The 17,110-nt window shown below is 45.7% G+C and overlaps 1 protein-coding gene across 1 annotated transcript in view; it reads left to right on the top strand.

The window, feature by feature from the left end:
- Positions 1-630: 630 nt before the first annotated feature.
- Positions 631-17,110, top strand: part of erfl1 (Ets2 repressor factor like 1) — a 35,600-nt gene continuing 19,120 nt past the window's right edge. Inside the window, exon 1 of the mRNA XM_076737800.1 lies at positions 631-695. The gene's annotated coding sequence lies outside the window, so the exon portion shown is untranslated. The remainder of the gene's footprint in view (positions 696-17,110) is intronic.

The raw sequence follows: 17,110 nt of genomic DNA, 5'->3' as shown, positions 1-17,110 counted from the left end.
GCTGAGCTGCATTCAGGGCCTCTGTATCCGCTCTGTGTGCCGATAAACCCGGATACATCCCGTGCGTAAAAAGAGCTTTAACCTCATATATACATTCCAGAAGGCTTTAATATGGGAAAAAATATAAGTCTCCCCGGGGATTTGGTTGGAATATGGTAGAAACTTCAACTCGATGAGACGAATAAATACCATCAAGTGCGATAAGGTCATTCTAAAAATAAGCGTGCCAAAGACGCGCTAAGTCATTACAGGAGTATTATAGTAATTTATCTCATGCCGGCATCTCTTCCTCCCTCTCGCTGTCTCCGTTACTGTATGACAGTAAAGAGTAAATAAGGTGATTGATCTGTGGTCTGTGAGGAAGCAGTGGTCCTGCGGGAAAACAACACAAGCCCCAAATCTTCACCGGGCCGCAGTTTATTTACTGTCGTTTCATTTATTTCATTTTCTGCCTTGAATGAAACATGTGTGCACACAGACTTGTTCGGTAATGGACATTTCATTTATTATTTTGTTTTTGTTTTTTTTTTTAGTGACGTTTTGGTGCAGGGCGACAGCGGCACGTTCCCCTCTGCCTCCTCCCTCCCGGGTCGGAACAAGCGCGGCCGGCGAACAAACTCCAGTCCAGTCCGAGAGACGGTGATCGGGCTTCGGCCTCAGGTGTATCTCTGAGGCGGGGCGACGCGGAAGTCCAGGTGGGTGAACTTCTTCGTCAGTCTCTGTCTCTCTTTGGCTCTCCTCGCTGCTTCTCTTTTCCCGCTTGACCTTCATTTGTCTTTTAACACCACGCTCATTAAATGCGCTAAAACCACCACATTTTCATGGGGGGGTCTGAAGTCACTTAAGGTCAAGATGTTTTTCCATTGGGGGAGTCATGTGTTCCTGATTTAAAACTGAAGACCACAACTGTCCATGTGTGTCCATGCTGAGATAAAACTTGCCACACTGAAAGCCGGAATTATGATGTTATACATTTATGATTTTTAAAGATATATTACTGCACAAAGTGAAATATCTGAGACCCTCTCTGAGGGACGGTTACTCAGGAACGGACATGGCAAATTATGAACAAAGAAATTTGGATTTTGGTGTCCTGGGTAGCTCCAATTTTGAATCGCAAGATTTTCTTTTTGAGGCACTTTGATCAGCTTTGGAGATTCAGGTTTTTTTGTTATATTTGTGCTTTTTTTAAAAACACCTCTTCCTTGCTTTTATAAATGTGTCTGTGAGTAATCACAGGTGTCCACTGCACCATGCACTAACCCTTGGCCTTTACCGATCACATGTAACATTGTCCACCAGCCAGCCAATGTCTGAAAGCTTCTTCAGACTTCTCTTATTTCCCCTAATTCTTCCTTTCTGATATTAGCTCCTTGGCACACCTTAAAATTTGTGTTTCATTATTCATTATTCAACACATTACTGTTTGGATGTAGACACACTTCTACCTGTTACACTCTAAGCCTACAGGGCAACTGAAGGACTCCTCTGTATCTTTCCCACCATCTCCAAGCCTCTGTCCTGCTTTCCCCTCCTTCCCCCTCGTCTCACCCCCCTCTCTCCTGGGGCCCTTATACCCCTGTTGTCTCTCGCTGCCACACCTGGTAACTACAAACTTGTACACAATAATAACAGCCAGATGTATCCATCTATCTCTCTATCTAGCCTGTCGGCAGTTAGTGGAGTGGCTGAGAGACTTGCAGGCGTGAAAGGTCAGTTAATCAATGGCGCACAATTTGACAAATCCCAGCGACTCTTATCATCCTCACGGGTGTTTAGGGCAGAATGGAGGACCACCGAGATAAATGCTTAATCCTGACCGCACTGTGAGAGAGAGAGAGAGAGGAAGAGTGAGAGAGGACAGATACAGAAGTGCTGGGAAGCAGATGGACATGCAAAGGTTGGGAGGTGGAGGTGGTGGTGGTGGTGGTGGCGGGGCTTTGAAAGAGTTGGCGAGTATAGAGAATTGGGAGAAAGAAGGAGACGTGGAAGTGGCTCAAAGCAAAACTGGAAGGTGAACAAATGTGCTCGCATTTGGAAGTGACAGATTCTCCTTTTCTCTGTCACAATAAAAAAAAAGGGCGACTTTGTGCCTCAGATCATCATTTCGCCTCAGGCTGGACAGGCCGTGCACACGCCTTCTGGGCTGACACAGAAATCCTGGTTCACTCTCGGTTATGGCTCTACTGCTGTGTGTAAAGTTGAGAAAAACCTGAGGAAAACAAAAGTGTATGAGTGGTTGAATTCTCCTGTGGCATGTTAGCCCGCCTGCAGCAGTGTGCAACCAAGAGGAAAATGAGCTTTTGTCCACAAGGCTGGCCTCTTTTTTCCCTCAGTTTTTTGAACTGCAGGGGTTTGGAAGGTGGCACAATCTCTGTGGCCTTGTAGCCTTAACAAGGATCACCCCAGTTTGACATGGCGGCAGTTGTTTTGTACCGAACTGTAAGGCACTTTTTATTTCTTGATGTGGTTTTATAGACATGAATCTCATTTACATTAAGGATCAAAATGATGTCACTGTCACCCAAACTGATTCCTTGAATGTGCATGTGCACTCTCCATCCGTGTGTTTTTTCACGAGGTGCCAGAGAGCTGCTTGAGCAATCACACAGACAGACGCTCATGTCCTTTATCTCCATCTCAATACAAGTTCAATGTAATTCGATTGAGATTAGTTGCACTGGCATGACAGCAGATCCCTAGTATTGCCAAAGCACTTAGGAGGCAATGACAGGACTACATCGACGTGTGCTAACACATACGTACACAACACCCTGCGACTGGCCAACCTTGTAGAGAGAGAAAAACACAGAGCGAGAGAGACAAAGTGGAGAATGGAGCGATGGAGTGACAGCCGAGTCAAAGAGGTTTTGGCAAAATCTCAGGATGACAAAGTTAAAGGGTGATAGAAAGTTGTCGAAAGAATGTGAAAAGAAGAAGAGAAAAATGATGAAGGGACCCGGATGACGAGCGGAGCTGAAGCATGACAGAGTGCGTCCAAAAAGATGAAAGAATGATTGACTCACGGGGGGTGATGGCGGGAGAGGAGAGAGACGGAGGGAGATGAAATGGAGAAAGAAGGAGGTAGAGGAGGTGACAGGGAGCAAAGCAAAAAAAAAAAAAGAGGTATGCCGAAAGAGGAGGAGCGGGAAGGAGAGCGACGGAGTGAGCGGGGAGAAAAAGAGGACAAGAGATAAAGGGAGCAAGAGAGGATAAAATGTTTAAGAGTGATGTACGAGAAGAGGGGAGAGGAAGAGATTTACTAGAAGAGAGATTAAGTCAAGTTGTCCCCGGTCAGTCATTAATCCGATTTAAGAGCAATTAAGGTGAGACTGATTCCTTCCTAGAGAGAAAGAAATAGATGGAGAGGGTGAAGAGAGGGGGGAGAAAGAGAGGAGACGGCGAGGGAGAGAAGAAAAGAGTGATTGAAAGAGAAAAGTGGGAAAATAAAACAGGTGTCCGAACTCTGAATGCCAGGTAGTGGACGAATTAGAAACAGAAGACGAAACAGAAAACATGTCAAAGTGTTTCTAACGGCGAGCTTCACGCCTCTAAAATTTCACTACATGCCCAAAATGTGAGTTAGATCAGATCAACCTGCATGTAAAGAGGGGAAACTCTTAAAGGTCACACAAAGGTTAGAGTGAGAGATAAAACGTCTTTTTTAAATTTTATTACGCTCATGGTTTTTCCTGCACACTGCAGTCCTTTGAATAACGATGGATTTCCTGTGAGATCACCGTCATACAGGAGAAACTCCTGACGCTTAATGTGAAAGCAGCCAGCCAGGACCTCCAGTCTGCATGTTCGAGCTCTGCTACCTGTGAGATTGATCCTCCGAGGGCGGACAGAAGTTGTAAAGTTGAGTTTAAGGTGAAAGCAGAGTGGCAGAGAGGAGAAAAAGACAGAGGGAGAGGGACGGAGAACGAGGGACAAAGTGGACGAATCTCCTTTGAATGAAATGGAAAAAAGCACAGGAGCAGTGGAGGTAGCTCCCCTCCTCCTCCTCCTCCTCCTCCTCCTCCAACAAACCCCTCCAATCCCTGCTCGGTGTGCTCTGTTGTTCCAGATGTGTATCAGAGGTCTCAGGGTCGACAGAGGGGTCCCTCCACTGCTGTAGCATTTCTGTGTCTATTGGGAGATTGTGGTCCCGATAGCTCGGCCGCCTGACACGTACACAACAGTACATAAATCAAACGCACACATGCACGCACTCACTCCATTTATCTCCCACTCAAGCAGTGCGGTGATGGCAGCCAACTCTGCATAGAATCAGAGAGAGGGAGAGGTTGTGGTCTGTCTTGTTAAGTGGGAAAGTAATGGGTAGCTATAAAAGGTTTACTTCTGTTGCTGCCATCTCTATTGTTCCAGCCTTTGCAGTGTTTGTGCCTCTTTTGTTTGATGTGCTTGAACAATATATTGCACACTAGCCTGCATCCATAATTGCTCTTCCACATAACTGCAGGACAACAGCGTGTCATTATGAAGCCTGTTAAGACTAAGAATGGATGCAGAGGTCATAGATTTTGTTGTGCCACATTTGAGGCATCTGAATGGAAATGCTCTTACGTGAATTCAGTGACTGACATTAGTGCCGAATACATGTGTTTTTTTAAAAGCGTCTCAAAAATTACCTACACACCTCCTTATTTAATTTCATTTTTTATCCTGGCTTCTTTCTTATCAAGATTCTGTCTATTTTTCTGCGGTGCATCCACTCACAGTCTCTGTGTACCAATCTGTAGCCCATCACAAGTCCCAGATTGAGAGGCCATTTGGCTGCTGTTGACAGGAGGGAGCAGCTATTGACAGGGCCCTGCCGGGGAGGCGTGTCTCAGGCCCTGCGTCCAAAGCGTTTGTGGCGTTTAATACACTGTAGCAGTGGTCTTCGCAGCCCTCACCCTGCATGCTACTGCCATAGGGATCAATATGCACTGGGTTAGAGAGAAATGGACCATCTGATGCACACTCAGAGAGGGGGATGAGGGGAAAAGACAGAGACAGAAACAGCAGGGAGGGCTGGGTTAGCAAGGGATTTAAAGGAAAAGAGAGGAACGGGCTTGAAAAGGGGGAGATGGCGGGACCAAAAGGAGGAGAAGAGAAGAGAGGAAATGATTAGAGGCGCGGTTTAAAAGACATGGAGGCAGAGCGCTGCCCAGCACAAAGATAGATAGCAAGGGAGAGAACGTGGTCAGTGGTTGAAAGAGACATTCAGCTGGGAGAGAAAACAGATTGGAGTGAACGGGGATAGACACTGAAAAAGAGGAAGACTCTAGACACCAGGGAGGATACACACAGGAAAGGAAAAAAGACATAAGGAAAGAGAAGAGTGGGAGATAGGAAGGGGGGTTAGACGAAAGGAGGGGGGAGAAAAACAGAGAGACAGAGAGAGAGAGGGGTGCAGTGGAAGGATGAGGAGGAAGGGAGGGGAGGGGGGTAAAATTTCCATCAGGTTTTCAATTGGGGCGGATCAATAGTGTATTAGAGCTCACCTTGACCCCGTCTCTCCCCCTTCTCCCCGGCCCAGCACACAGGCCAAGCTACTCTCCCTCACAGCAGGGGACGGAGAGGGGGAGAGATTGCATTACGGCCTCCCTTTCTTGGACCAAAGTGGCAGAAAATGGCACAATAAAAGCAAGAGCGGACAGAAAGAAAGAGGAAAACTAAGTCGCGGCAGGCAGAAGCAGAGAACAGGGGAGACGAGGAGTAAGAGAGAGCGGAGTGAGCTGGAGGAGACACCGGTGGGTGATGTCGTGCTTGTTTGGACGGTGCCTTCTGGAAGAGGAAACTGGTTGGGTGCCGGGGTGTGCGCATGTTTAGACATGACTTGTGTGTGTTTGCAACACAACACTCAAAAGGACAGGTTGGAAGTGAAACACGTTGTCCACACAAGACGCATGCATGCACACTTAACATGTGTACAGAGTGCAGACACACACCTGCATGTAGAGATTGTTCATATAATTGTGCTCACTCTTGATACTCTCACAGGGACTGTATAACCTCCATACCTGGTGCTCTGTACTGCAGCACACAGTGTCCTATGGGTTGTATTTCTGCTGTCTGCAGGGTCATTGTGTCTGCATATAGAAGCGTTCACACTCTCATACATAAACCTGTCTAATGGGACATCCGTAGGACCTGTATGGACTGACTGCTTTAACTTAGCCTTGATCATCATCATCTCAACCCAAGAAAACACAACTTAAAGCTGCAATAAGCAATCCCTGACCACTAGGGGGTGTAAAAAATCTAATTCGGGTATCTGATGCAACAGATATGCTTCTATTTTAGTCAATCTAGCTTCACAGGCTGCGTTTCAGTCCAGCTGTATGGGCATACCCACAACCTGACGCAAATTTTAATGCTTCAGTTCTACTTTCTTTTGTTTTATGCACATAAATACGATTGTGTGTTGGGGTCTGAGTGCTGCCAAAACAGACAATTTTTCTCAAAACAATCATATAGTAGTTGCCAAGCTCAGATATCACAGAAAGCAATCATTTTGTGCTGTGCACATCCCGAGGTTTTGCAGAATCATCCGATTTTGACGTCCTTGTCTGGTGATAGTTGGATGTACTTATAGCTAGCCTGTTAGCTAACATTTGCCCTCCTTTACACATCCAGCAAACACAAGCATCACAGTGGATTTCTGTTTCTGGCCACCAGATGAATGTCAGGCCAATATTCACAATCCTTTCTGCTACATTTTGGTCACCACCAACACCTGAGAACAATATTGAGCTCATTAGGTTGCTAGATGTCTGGACTGTCCTCTGAAGCTACGGGTTTACTTTGATTTTCTGCAATTTTGTTGTAGCCAGGTGGCATTTATTCCTCTTATCCAACCATATTAGATTTAATGGCTGCTTATGATTTTATGAAGAGGGCTGCAAGACTTAACCATGCAGTCTATTTGTGAGTCAGAGAATCGAAACAATGAGCTGAAAGTGGCTAAAAGCTGAGTGGAGCTTCTGAGTTAGTTGGTCCTCAGTGGGTTTGACACTATGAATGTACTTCATTTTTTTGGATTCTGACGAAGCTGTAAAATTCAGCACTGCAGAAACCCGGTGATTTTCCATACGATGCGCGGTGAAAACTTCAGCTTTAGTAGGATTTCTATGACCTGCTGTGAGAATAAGTTGCACACAAGCACACAGACACACGTAAGGCTGGAAGGACACCCTCCATCACTGGAGGACAGCAAGACGTGGAGCTGTTCGAGGAGGACAGAGGCAGGGGGCAGAGGGAGCGCGTTGATGGGGGGGAGAGGTTGAATAAAAAAATTGATCCGGGAATTTAGCATTTAGACACAGTTTACGAAGCGATAGAGAGGGGAGACACGGGAGCAGAGGGGACCGTGCGGGGGAGGACACTTAACTTTGCAAAAGGTCAGCTCTGTCCTAAGAGTAACCCTGAAATCCTGCCGCGTCCGCTGCTCCGTGCATATGCCCCAGAAAACAAACGCCAAATACGATTCTCGCACCCCCCTCTCCACATCCATCTTTGGGCGGCCGTGTGATTTAGCTGTTTAGACAGGAGCTTGTTTGTAAAAGCGCGGACCTACTAGCAGCACCATCCTCATCTCTTCCCCACATTTCCTAATGCTGTTCCTATTGTCACCCATCCACACTCCAGTGCACATGCACACGCCACGACGCCCGACAACAACACACAAATGCACGCGCGCGCCCCATCTCGAGACACGCACACACGCAGTAACACACAAACTGTGTCCCACTCGCTGAGGGGGAGAAAAGGAAAGAAAAAAGGAGAGAAAAAAGAAATCGATCGCCGGGGATAGCGGTGCGCGTCGGAGAATCGTATCTTGTCAAAATAATATATTACCCTCATCCCCGCCTGATCGATGCGGTGGATTAGGGACGGAGGGCTCCCTCTCTCCCCTCCTCTCTCTCTCTCTCTCTTCCTCCTCGGTGCTTGGTGCAGTTTAATATTTACCTCCGTGAAAGAGCGGCCGCGACGGCTCTCATCCCTAATTGATTCCGACACATGGGGCTCTGTGCTCAGGCTGCGGATGAGAGAGGGAGGGCCGGCTGGAATGCAGAGGGAGACAGGGGGAAGAAAAGAAAAGAGACAAAAGAAGGGAATGGAAAAGGAAATAAAGAAGGGATGGAGGGAGAGGGAACTGAAGGGGGAAGACAGCAGTGTAAACAGCAATATAGTGGAAAATGTGATGAATGCATGTGCTTATTTCAAGGAGGAGAGAGAGGAAAGACACCTATAAGGAAGCTTCAGAGGAGGCACAAGTGAAAAGGCCAAGCTAAAGTATTCAGTTTAAAGAAGTGGATGGATAAAGTTTACGGGGAGAGAGAGGCAGAGTGACAGATGAGCTAAGAACCATGGAGGAAGACCATGGAGGTCAGGGGAAATATAGTTGGAAAGGTGTAAGATGGAGATGGGGCAGCCTGGGGTGGAGAGGGATGGTGATGTACCTAGCACAAATAGGAGGCGGAGGGATGAATGGAACGGATAGCGGAGAGGAAATGAATCAGGAAGAACGAGGGAAACGGAGAGGAGTAGGTGGAAATGGGACAGCGCGCGGAAACGGCTTCAGGAGAGCAGGAAGAGAAACGGGAGGGATGAGGGCCGAGGAGAGCAAATGAGAGAGGATTAAGAGAGCGACATGAAGATGGATAGAAACGGAGGGGTGAAACATGACGGGTGGAATGTAGAGCACCAATAAAACGAGAGGACGGGGAGGAAAGAAATAGGGGGATGATGGAAAAAAGAGCCTGGCGCAGAGGTGACAGAATGATATCAGGTGGGATAGACAGAAAACAGGAGTGATAGCGGAGCGAGAGGCGGGAGGGTAGAGAGGGACCATATTTTCCGTTGAAGGAACTGGCCTGTCATGCTGTTCCGCCAGCGCAGAGCAGCTCTATAAAATACAGGGAGCAGGCGGGTCGTGTCGGGTGACTTATGTGTATATCTAGGCTTTGTCAATATTTCTTTCTGTCTTCCTTCCTCTGTGCTCCCCCTCGTGCTCCTGCTCGTTCTCTCTCTCCAGCTCCAGTTCTCCCTCTTTGTGTGTGTTTGTCCCACTTAAGTGCTCCCTTCTTCTTCCCAGCAGCCTTGTCTTTGCTGCTGTTCTGTCTTATCAAGTGGGTGCAGATACACAGAAGGTATAAGTTCTGGACGTCGCTCGCGCCTTTGAGCATTGGCACGGCTGTGGCACACCGACTTGAGGACTTGGCAGGCTTACGCTCCCCAATGATTCTCCATTACGTTACTGTACAGACAGGATGATGAGCCTCGCAGTTAAATTGACATCACTGACAGAGCGCCAACACAAATATTCTCACTGATGTTCATATCATGAAGTCTCTTTCTAATCCCCCAAAACAAGCAGGCAGCCACTGGTGTTTCACATCTATCACACCTGCATAGCCTGTGTTTTTCAGCTTCTCCTCTGCATGTGTGCATGTATGAATGCATGCATGTGTTTGTGTACGTCTCTCTCTGTGCATACTCCTCCAGTCAGTCTTTGCCCCAGAAGCACCGGGTGGTAGGCTGATTTATTCATGTGGTCCCAGGGAGGATTGCACCTCCTCTTCCTCATTTGGCATGGTTTAGTATCCTGAGCACAGGCCTGTGGAGACCTGGGTCCATGGGGGGCCCAGACATCCTGCAGACACTGCCCCGGTCTACAACTGGTGGACACTCACAAATTACCCTGCTCTACATTTCATGTATATTCATTAAGAAAACCTGTCAAAACTTCTCAGAACAGTTCTGTCTCGTCAAACGTGTGTGTTTGCTGCGGTGTTGCCTTTGGTTTTTGCCTGGACTTGAGTTTAGCTGATGCTTTGACCACATGTAGCTTTCAAGCCCACTTCGAGTCCAGGTGTCTTGAAATTTGAGAGCGAAACGAGGCCTGAGGAAGGTGTAAGAAATAAAACTCACCACTGATTGTGATATGAATCTATTGTGAGCTGCCACCATGACATCCGAGTGCCACCGCAGAAACAGGGAGGGAAAAAAGACGCAGGACAGAGAAGTTGCGCTCGAATGAAACAGAACTTATTTATTTTTTACAGAACAAGCTGAAAATTCCCAATCCGTCCCCATGACTCCCTCCATCTCTGCTCTACTGTTTTTTTTCTCCTTCCCACCCTCTTCCCTCTCTCTGTGTCTGTCGCTGTGTCTGTTCTTTATTTACACCTCTCCCCGTCTCTCTGCAGTGGCTCAGGGAGCGGTAACAGAAGTGTCACTTGTCATTATTGGTCTAATTCAGTAATCCGTCATCGTGCACTCACTGTATGCAGCGCATTATACGCCGGCACAGCAGGTGTACTACGCACTGAGGTGGAGATTCGATTTGACACGCACACACAGGCGAGAGGGCCGACAGGGGCCGGGGCAGGCGGGCGCTGAGCGCGTGTGTGTGTGTGTGTGTGTGTGTGTGTGTGTGTGTGTGTGTGTGTGTGTGTGTGTGCGTGCCTTTGTATGTGTGTGTGTCTATATAAGAGAGAGTGGGAGAGGGAAACACAAACAGAGAGATGGAGAGATTGAATTTTCCTCTGTCTGTGTGTGTGTGTGTGTGTGTGTGTGTGTGTGTGTGTGTGTGTACATATGACTTCAATAGACATGCAACAGCCCAAGAGGTCTGTGTAATGGGAAGAGACAGAAAGTATATAGAGACAGAATAGACATTAGAAATCGGAGCAAACATGGAAACAGAAGACAGTAATCACTTTAAAGAGTGAGCGACATCCCGCAGCGTATCATGGAGCCTTTATATCCGTTCATTTCGAATCTGTGCTCGTTGAACCTGGAGTTGGCTGTGTCTTGTTTGTGTTTGAAATATTTCTCTTGACTTCAAAGTTTGGGTTCATCTATGTGCTGAATGTGTTTCATAACCCTAAGGTCCATGTAGCCCAGTCAGCAGCCAGCAGAGAATACAAAACTCCCCAAAACTGAGCGATAATACCAACTACAGTACAAAACAAGGCCGTTTTAAATGCTCTTAAGTCGTGTTGGTTCTTGACATTTGTGATTGATTTTTATCCAGTTGTCTGGACTGCAGGATTTTCTGTACCTTTATATAGATTTATGAAGTTGTTTATTATACTGTGGTATTTATTTTTAGAAAAGTTTTAAAAGAATTTTATAAAAATGACTAAAAGATTATAGATAGGAGATTAGAATTAATGGCATAATTGCTGAATGCAGTCAATTAAATCTGATTTTTAAAAAATTCTGTTAGTTTATTTTATTTTCACATCTCACAGAACAGCCTTGCCATCTGGGGTACATTTTATTATTATTATTATTATTATTATTATTATTATTATTATTATTATTATTATTGGCATTTGGTCTTTATTTGACAACTATAATAGAGAGATGTCAGAATATGAGGCGAGAGAGAGAGAGAGAGGTGATGACACGCAACAAAATGGACATTGTGTTTCTATGGTCAGCAGCTTAAACCCTTAAGCCACGCAGACGCCCCCACATTTTATAATTAGATCATATGGACTCATTGTGCCACGCTAGTAATAATGGGCTAAAGGGAAAGACACTTGGAAAGTAATAATAGACACCCTTAAGGGTTGTAACAGGAGGCTTCACTGTCCAGATGGTAGCCAAGGTTTCTCTCTGTACTCTATCATGGCTCCACAACAACAACATAAAGTTATGTGCCAGGCCAGTTTTTATCGAACTCATCCCAGTGAATCCACCGAGATCCAAACATCCTCCCAGGTCTTTAAACCACGAGAGGCCATGAGAAAATGTCATGTGTAGGTGCAAGTGGGACGCAGTGAGGTTTGGTAAAGTTGATCCTGGCAGGTCTTTGTCATCTGTTTGTTTCTATCAATGAACAAACAATAAGCTAGTATCGTATAGCTCTAGTCTAGATATCTGGCTGTGCTAGCTTTGTGGGACATTCGCATTAGTGCACACAGACCAGATCCTCGCACCATGATTATTTGTTCCATTTGAAGGGTAGCGATTTTGTTGTGGCTCCGTCGTGACACTAATTAATCACAGTGCATTTCTGGAAATTCAGATAAACAGGCTTGCCGTTTGTCTTCCGTTATTGATGGCACCTTTGAGAAGCAGCGCCGGCTTTGAGGCTGCAGCTGCACTCTCAGAGGTCAACACTTTGCAGGTTTGGATTTCAACGGAGCTGAAAATTTCCCGCGTCACACAGTATCGATTGCATGCATTGTGGTTGGATGATCTCCAGTCAAGAATAAATGGCTCGGGTGGAAACAGTTGCAAAGCAAAAACATTTTTGTGCAGTAATGTGAAGCCAAAGATGCTCCATCACAAAAAGATGAGCTATTCCAAGCTGCACCTGCGGTATGTAGTGGTATACACTTCCTGTCACGGAAGTGGGCGTCATGGTTTTATTCTGCTCACTCCAGAGCTCGTGAGAGTGTGTCGCTGAGACAGACAGGTCTCGAACTAAATTTTTCTTTCCTGATTTGTCTGTGAAAGTGGGTTCAGTATTTACCTCCGTGACTGCAGGGTGAAAGAATCGGTCCTAATCTGTTCATGTTCACTTCGGCCATTGGAGAGAACAGACTCTGGACCAGCCGCGAGACTCCTAAAGGGGCGAGTCAGTGGGGACGCCCACGTGACACAGATACAGGAAATGACTCCTAAGTGGGCCGTCTCGTTTCTGAACCGTCTGTGGTCAGTCCCACCTCCCACGGGGTCCCAGCTGGTGCCAGCTGCACTGCACTCTGGGTAGCATGGCTTTTGTCTGAACCTGCGTGTGCGAGGGTTGGGGTTTAAGGTTTGTGATGGTGGGGCTTCCTTCCCTCTTTATCAATGGCAATTTGTATGTGAGCGCTCACCTCTATGGTCCCGGCGGGCACGGTGGATTTCATCAAGTTCTTAACCCCACAAGGCTACAAATCCGGTTACCACTGTAAGTGTTTTAAACTGTTTCAACTATCACAATGCTCCATGCTGAGTCCCAGGCTGTGTACGAGTCACGCCCAGCCCACCCCGAACTATATGAGTCTAACTGCGTTTACTTTTTTCTCTTATTTTCTTTTGGCTTCATGTAACACCTGCCATTTCCACCGGTTCATCGAACTCCAGCTCTAAGCCGACTCCAAGGGGATTGTGTGCGATTGGTTTGCGATAGTGTCGAGTTTTTTGCTGTTGGTTTTATTGATTACTCATTTTCATTATTCCTTTTTTCATCAACAAGTTAGCAAAATGTAAGACACTTTGAGGTGATTTGACTGCCAACTTTTTATCCCCAGATTTTACAACATTATCAGTTTGTTTATCCAAATCCCATGAACGCCCATTGTTGTATTATCGCCCAAAATAATTATTCTGATTATTGTAATGTTCAGAATAATCAACACAAACACACCTAGATCTGACCAGTCTTTAGCCATATTTGTATAGATTAGATAATAGCAATTAGCATACAGAACTATTACAGGCTTTAGTAAAACATAAAATGAACATTGTTTTATGCCCTCAAAGTTCAAATGAGAGTGAGGGCCAATGATGGCAAGAAGAAAAACTATAAAAGATTTAATGAGAGGAGCCTTCAGGCTTACTCAGACAAGCAAAACACCCGAAGTGACAACTTCGCTCTGAATATACCATCAGTGCTCTCACAAGTATAGTCAGAGATCTTAATTTATGCTGCCATTCTTCCACCTCTTCATGAGCGATCATCTTCCCAAATTGTGAGAACTCTGCATGCCCTCATTCAGCCTCTGTCAGGTCCCATTAGACAAAGAGAGAAGTTTGGTATGAACCAACTTTATTCTGAGTTATATGAGACTTAAAAAATGGTATAACCTGCAGCAAAATGTATAGAAGTTAGCTGAACTTTTAAAGAGAACACCGTTTGTAGACGCTTCTCATTTTAATGTCTATTGTGCGCAAAACTGAGTGAAGTGCGGACTTTTCAGTGTCTTATCACGTCTTCACCTGTGCACTCTTGTGGCGTGCTGGAGCCCATGATCTCCTTGCTGCATCTCACTTCCTACACACAAGGACGAGCAGATCACACACTAATTACATACAGACATAACTAAGTTAAGAAAAATAATAATGATAAAAATAAAAGGGGGATGTCAAAGGAGGCAAGAGAAAAAAGTTGACGGGAAAAAGAAGTAACAAAGTTGAAAAAAGAGGGAGGAGGAGGAGGAAGAGGAGGGAAGTAAGGAAGGAATGAAGGAAGGAAAGTGTTTGAATTATTATCCTGTATATGCCTGAGTGGACATGAGACAGAGAGCAGGGGGGGCGATATGGCGAGTTGTGGAAGAAAAGATGAGAGGTGAGCCCGAAGGTGGAGGAGGAGGAGGAGAGAAAGAGGGATGGGGAGGTGGAGAGGGAGGGCTGATGATGAATGGATGGAGAAGAGGGATGAGAGACGGAGCAGCATGAAAGAGTATATGCGGTGCGCGGTCCCGCTCCGAGGATGATGAAACGTTAATTAAAGTAAACGAGCTACCTGAGCTCCCCGGCTAACCCCCTGTCACACTCTGTCAGGAGACAGAAAGAAGGGGAGGGAGGGCGGGAGGAAGAGGAGGAGGAGGAGGAGGAGAGGCCTGGGTGGAAATTTGACTGAACAGGAGAGAAGTTGGATAATCCAGCTGTGGCTTTAGTTCAAGGTTGATTGCTGTCACAGTTTCAGGCGCAGGGCGTCGTCGTGCGCCTGCAGACCGCATGCGGCAATTACCAGCGGCGCGAACTCTTCTCTGCTCAGCCTGTGTTACACATATTACACATGCACGGATTTGTTTTTGCTCAGTTTGGACTTTTATGACCATATTCCTCCACTTCTGATTTTTTATTTATTTATTTATTTATATATTTATTTAGAGTTTCTTGTTCATCATCCTTGCTTTTATCTTGCAGAAAATTGCGTGACATCATATCAAACTTACGGGAACTTCGCACAATTTTTAAAATGAATTTATCAGAGGCTGCGGATACACCAATATTCACATATCAGTAATTGCAAAACAAAATTTTGACGAAAAAAAATAGGCCCTAATTCCCTAATTTCTGTGTGTCCCAGCCTGTGTTGCTCCTTTGTGTATATAAGCCTTATTTCCCGTTCAGTCCACGCAAGGTTTATCCGCCAAGATCACCTTTGTTTCTTTTTAATGCTCATATTCATTCAATTAATCTGGGCTCTAATTCGTTTATATATTTATTTACTCGGTCTCGCTATCACTCTCTCCTTTTTTTCATCTCTCTTCAACGATTATCCTGGCGTCTAATTAGAAATCGATGCCGCTGGGCCGGCGGGTATTTGCAATGTGTTTGTGGACGTTGAGAACAATTCCCCGGACAGAAAAGACTGAGAGAAGAAAGAGAGAGGAAGAGGAAGCGCTACACTGCACTACACACACACACACACACACACACACACACACACACACACACACACACACACACACACACATTCTGACAACCGACTGCACTGCTTGCAGCTATTCTTCTTTGTAAAAAACAGTAGGCTAAGTAAAAAAAAAAAAAAGAAAAAGAAAGAAAGAATGGAAGGAAAGGAAAAATGAAACGAAAATCATTTTTTTAACGACTGACGCCAGGGACTTCTGCAGAATTGTTGAGGAGTGTTTCCCCGTCTTTTAGGAAAACAAACAAATCTCGAAGTGGAAAAGCACTTTAAATGTGATGGCCTGTTTCTAACCCCAGCCAAAAGTCAAAGGAGCCAAATCATCGCAAAGTTTTATCGGCTGCGGCTCCAAATACATGCAAATTATTATTATTATTATTATTATTATTATTATTATTATTATGTGAGTTTTTTTGGCATATTATAATCTTTAGGCCTCTATATAGGGTATATATACACGAGTTGTAATTCATGCAGAATCCAATGTATCGATGTATTATTGAAGTCTGCTTCAAGAAATACTTCCAAATTTTCCTCTCGGTGTGTGTGTGTGTGTGTGTGTGTGTGTGTGTGTGTGTGTGTGTGTGTGTGTGTGTGTGTGTGTGTGTGTGTGTGTGTGTGTGTGACCATCACCAAATTTCCCGATCCTTAATTTACATTTAGGCCTGCAAACATGGAGGGAAGTTCGAAAGTTTGCGGGAAAATTGTGCTAAACTTGAAGTGGACTGCGTCACACATTTTTCTTCATCATCATCATCATCATTTTCTTCTTCTGCCCTGGATCGCGTCACAGCCGTCGCCGGTGTCAGTCTGATGCTCGCGCGCAGCCCGAGTCGCCTCCTCTCCGCCGCGTCCCGTGGAGACGAGTCGGTATAGAAGCGACGGGTTAGCGCCATTACCGGAGCCAATCGAACCTAACCGGATTAGCAGCTGCCATGAAAAAAGAAAGTGTTCCAACCAAGTGAAAAAAAAGAAGAAATGTAAGGAATGAGAGCCTCGCGCCTTTATTAGTTCAGCTTTACACCGCGGTGTGTTTACCGTCTGTGCTCTGCCTTTTATTGGCTCGCCCCATAATCTGTTTTTCAGACTCTGTTTCTCTGTTTACTGTGTTCATCATCCCAAACGAGATGCATCACTTTCTGTGTGTGTGTGTGTGTGTGTGTGTGTGTGTGTGTGTGTGTGTGTGTCTGACTCTACATGGGTGCACCAGTCAGGAAGTGTCATATCGGGAAATACAGTGTTGGAGTGTCACCCCCCTCTGCATGATGAGGAAAACTGAATAACTTGCTTTTTCTCGTTGTTGCTTCACATTTCGTCAACCCCTGTGATGCTTTACTTGTGCCAAAACCATCAGTCTGGGCTCCCTGTGTGTGTGTGTGTGCATGTGTGTGTGCGTGTGCATATGTGAGGTTTTGCATGTTTGTGTATGTGAGTGTCTTTGTTGCTCTGTGCAGTGTAAGTCATATTTGAGGCTCCATCCTTGCATTTTCTGTCAGTCTGTCTTTCCATCTTGCACGCTCATTAAACGTCCCTCACACACACACACACACACACACACACACCCTCTCTCTCTCCCTCTCTCGCTGAGTCTCTCTCTCTCTCTCTCTCTCTCTCTCTCTCTCTCTCTCTCCTTCTTCTTCTTCTTCCTCCGCGCCTCACGCTCCCCTTGCCCGTGGCTATATGATCGTGAAAAATGTGTTTACAAAACTCGCTCTCTCGCAGATCAAACCGTACGGA

Source organism: Chaetodon auriga, chromosome 8 (assembly GCF_051107435.1).
Source record: "Chaetodon auriga isolate fChaAug3 chromosome 8, fChaAug3.hap1, whole genome shotgun sequence".
NCBI classification, from domain to species: domain Eukaryota; kingdom Metazoa; phylum Chordata; class Actinopteri; order Chaetodontiformes; family Chaetodontidae; genus Chaetodon; species Chaetodon auriga.
This window is presented reverse-complemented; position numbering and strand designations above follow the sequence as displayed.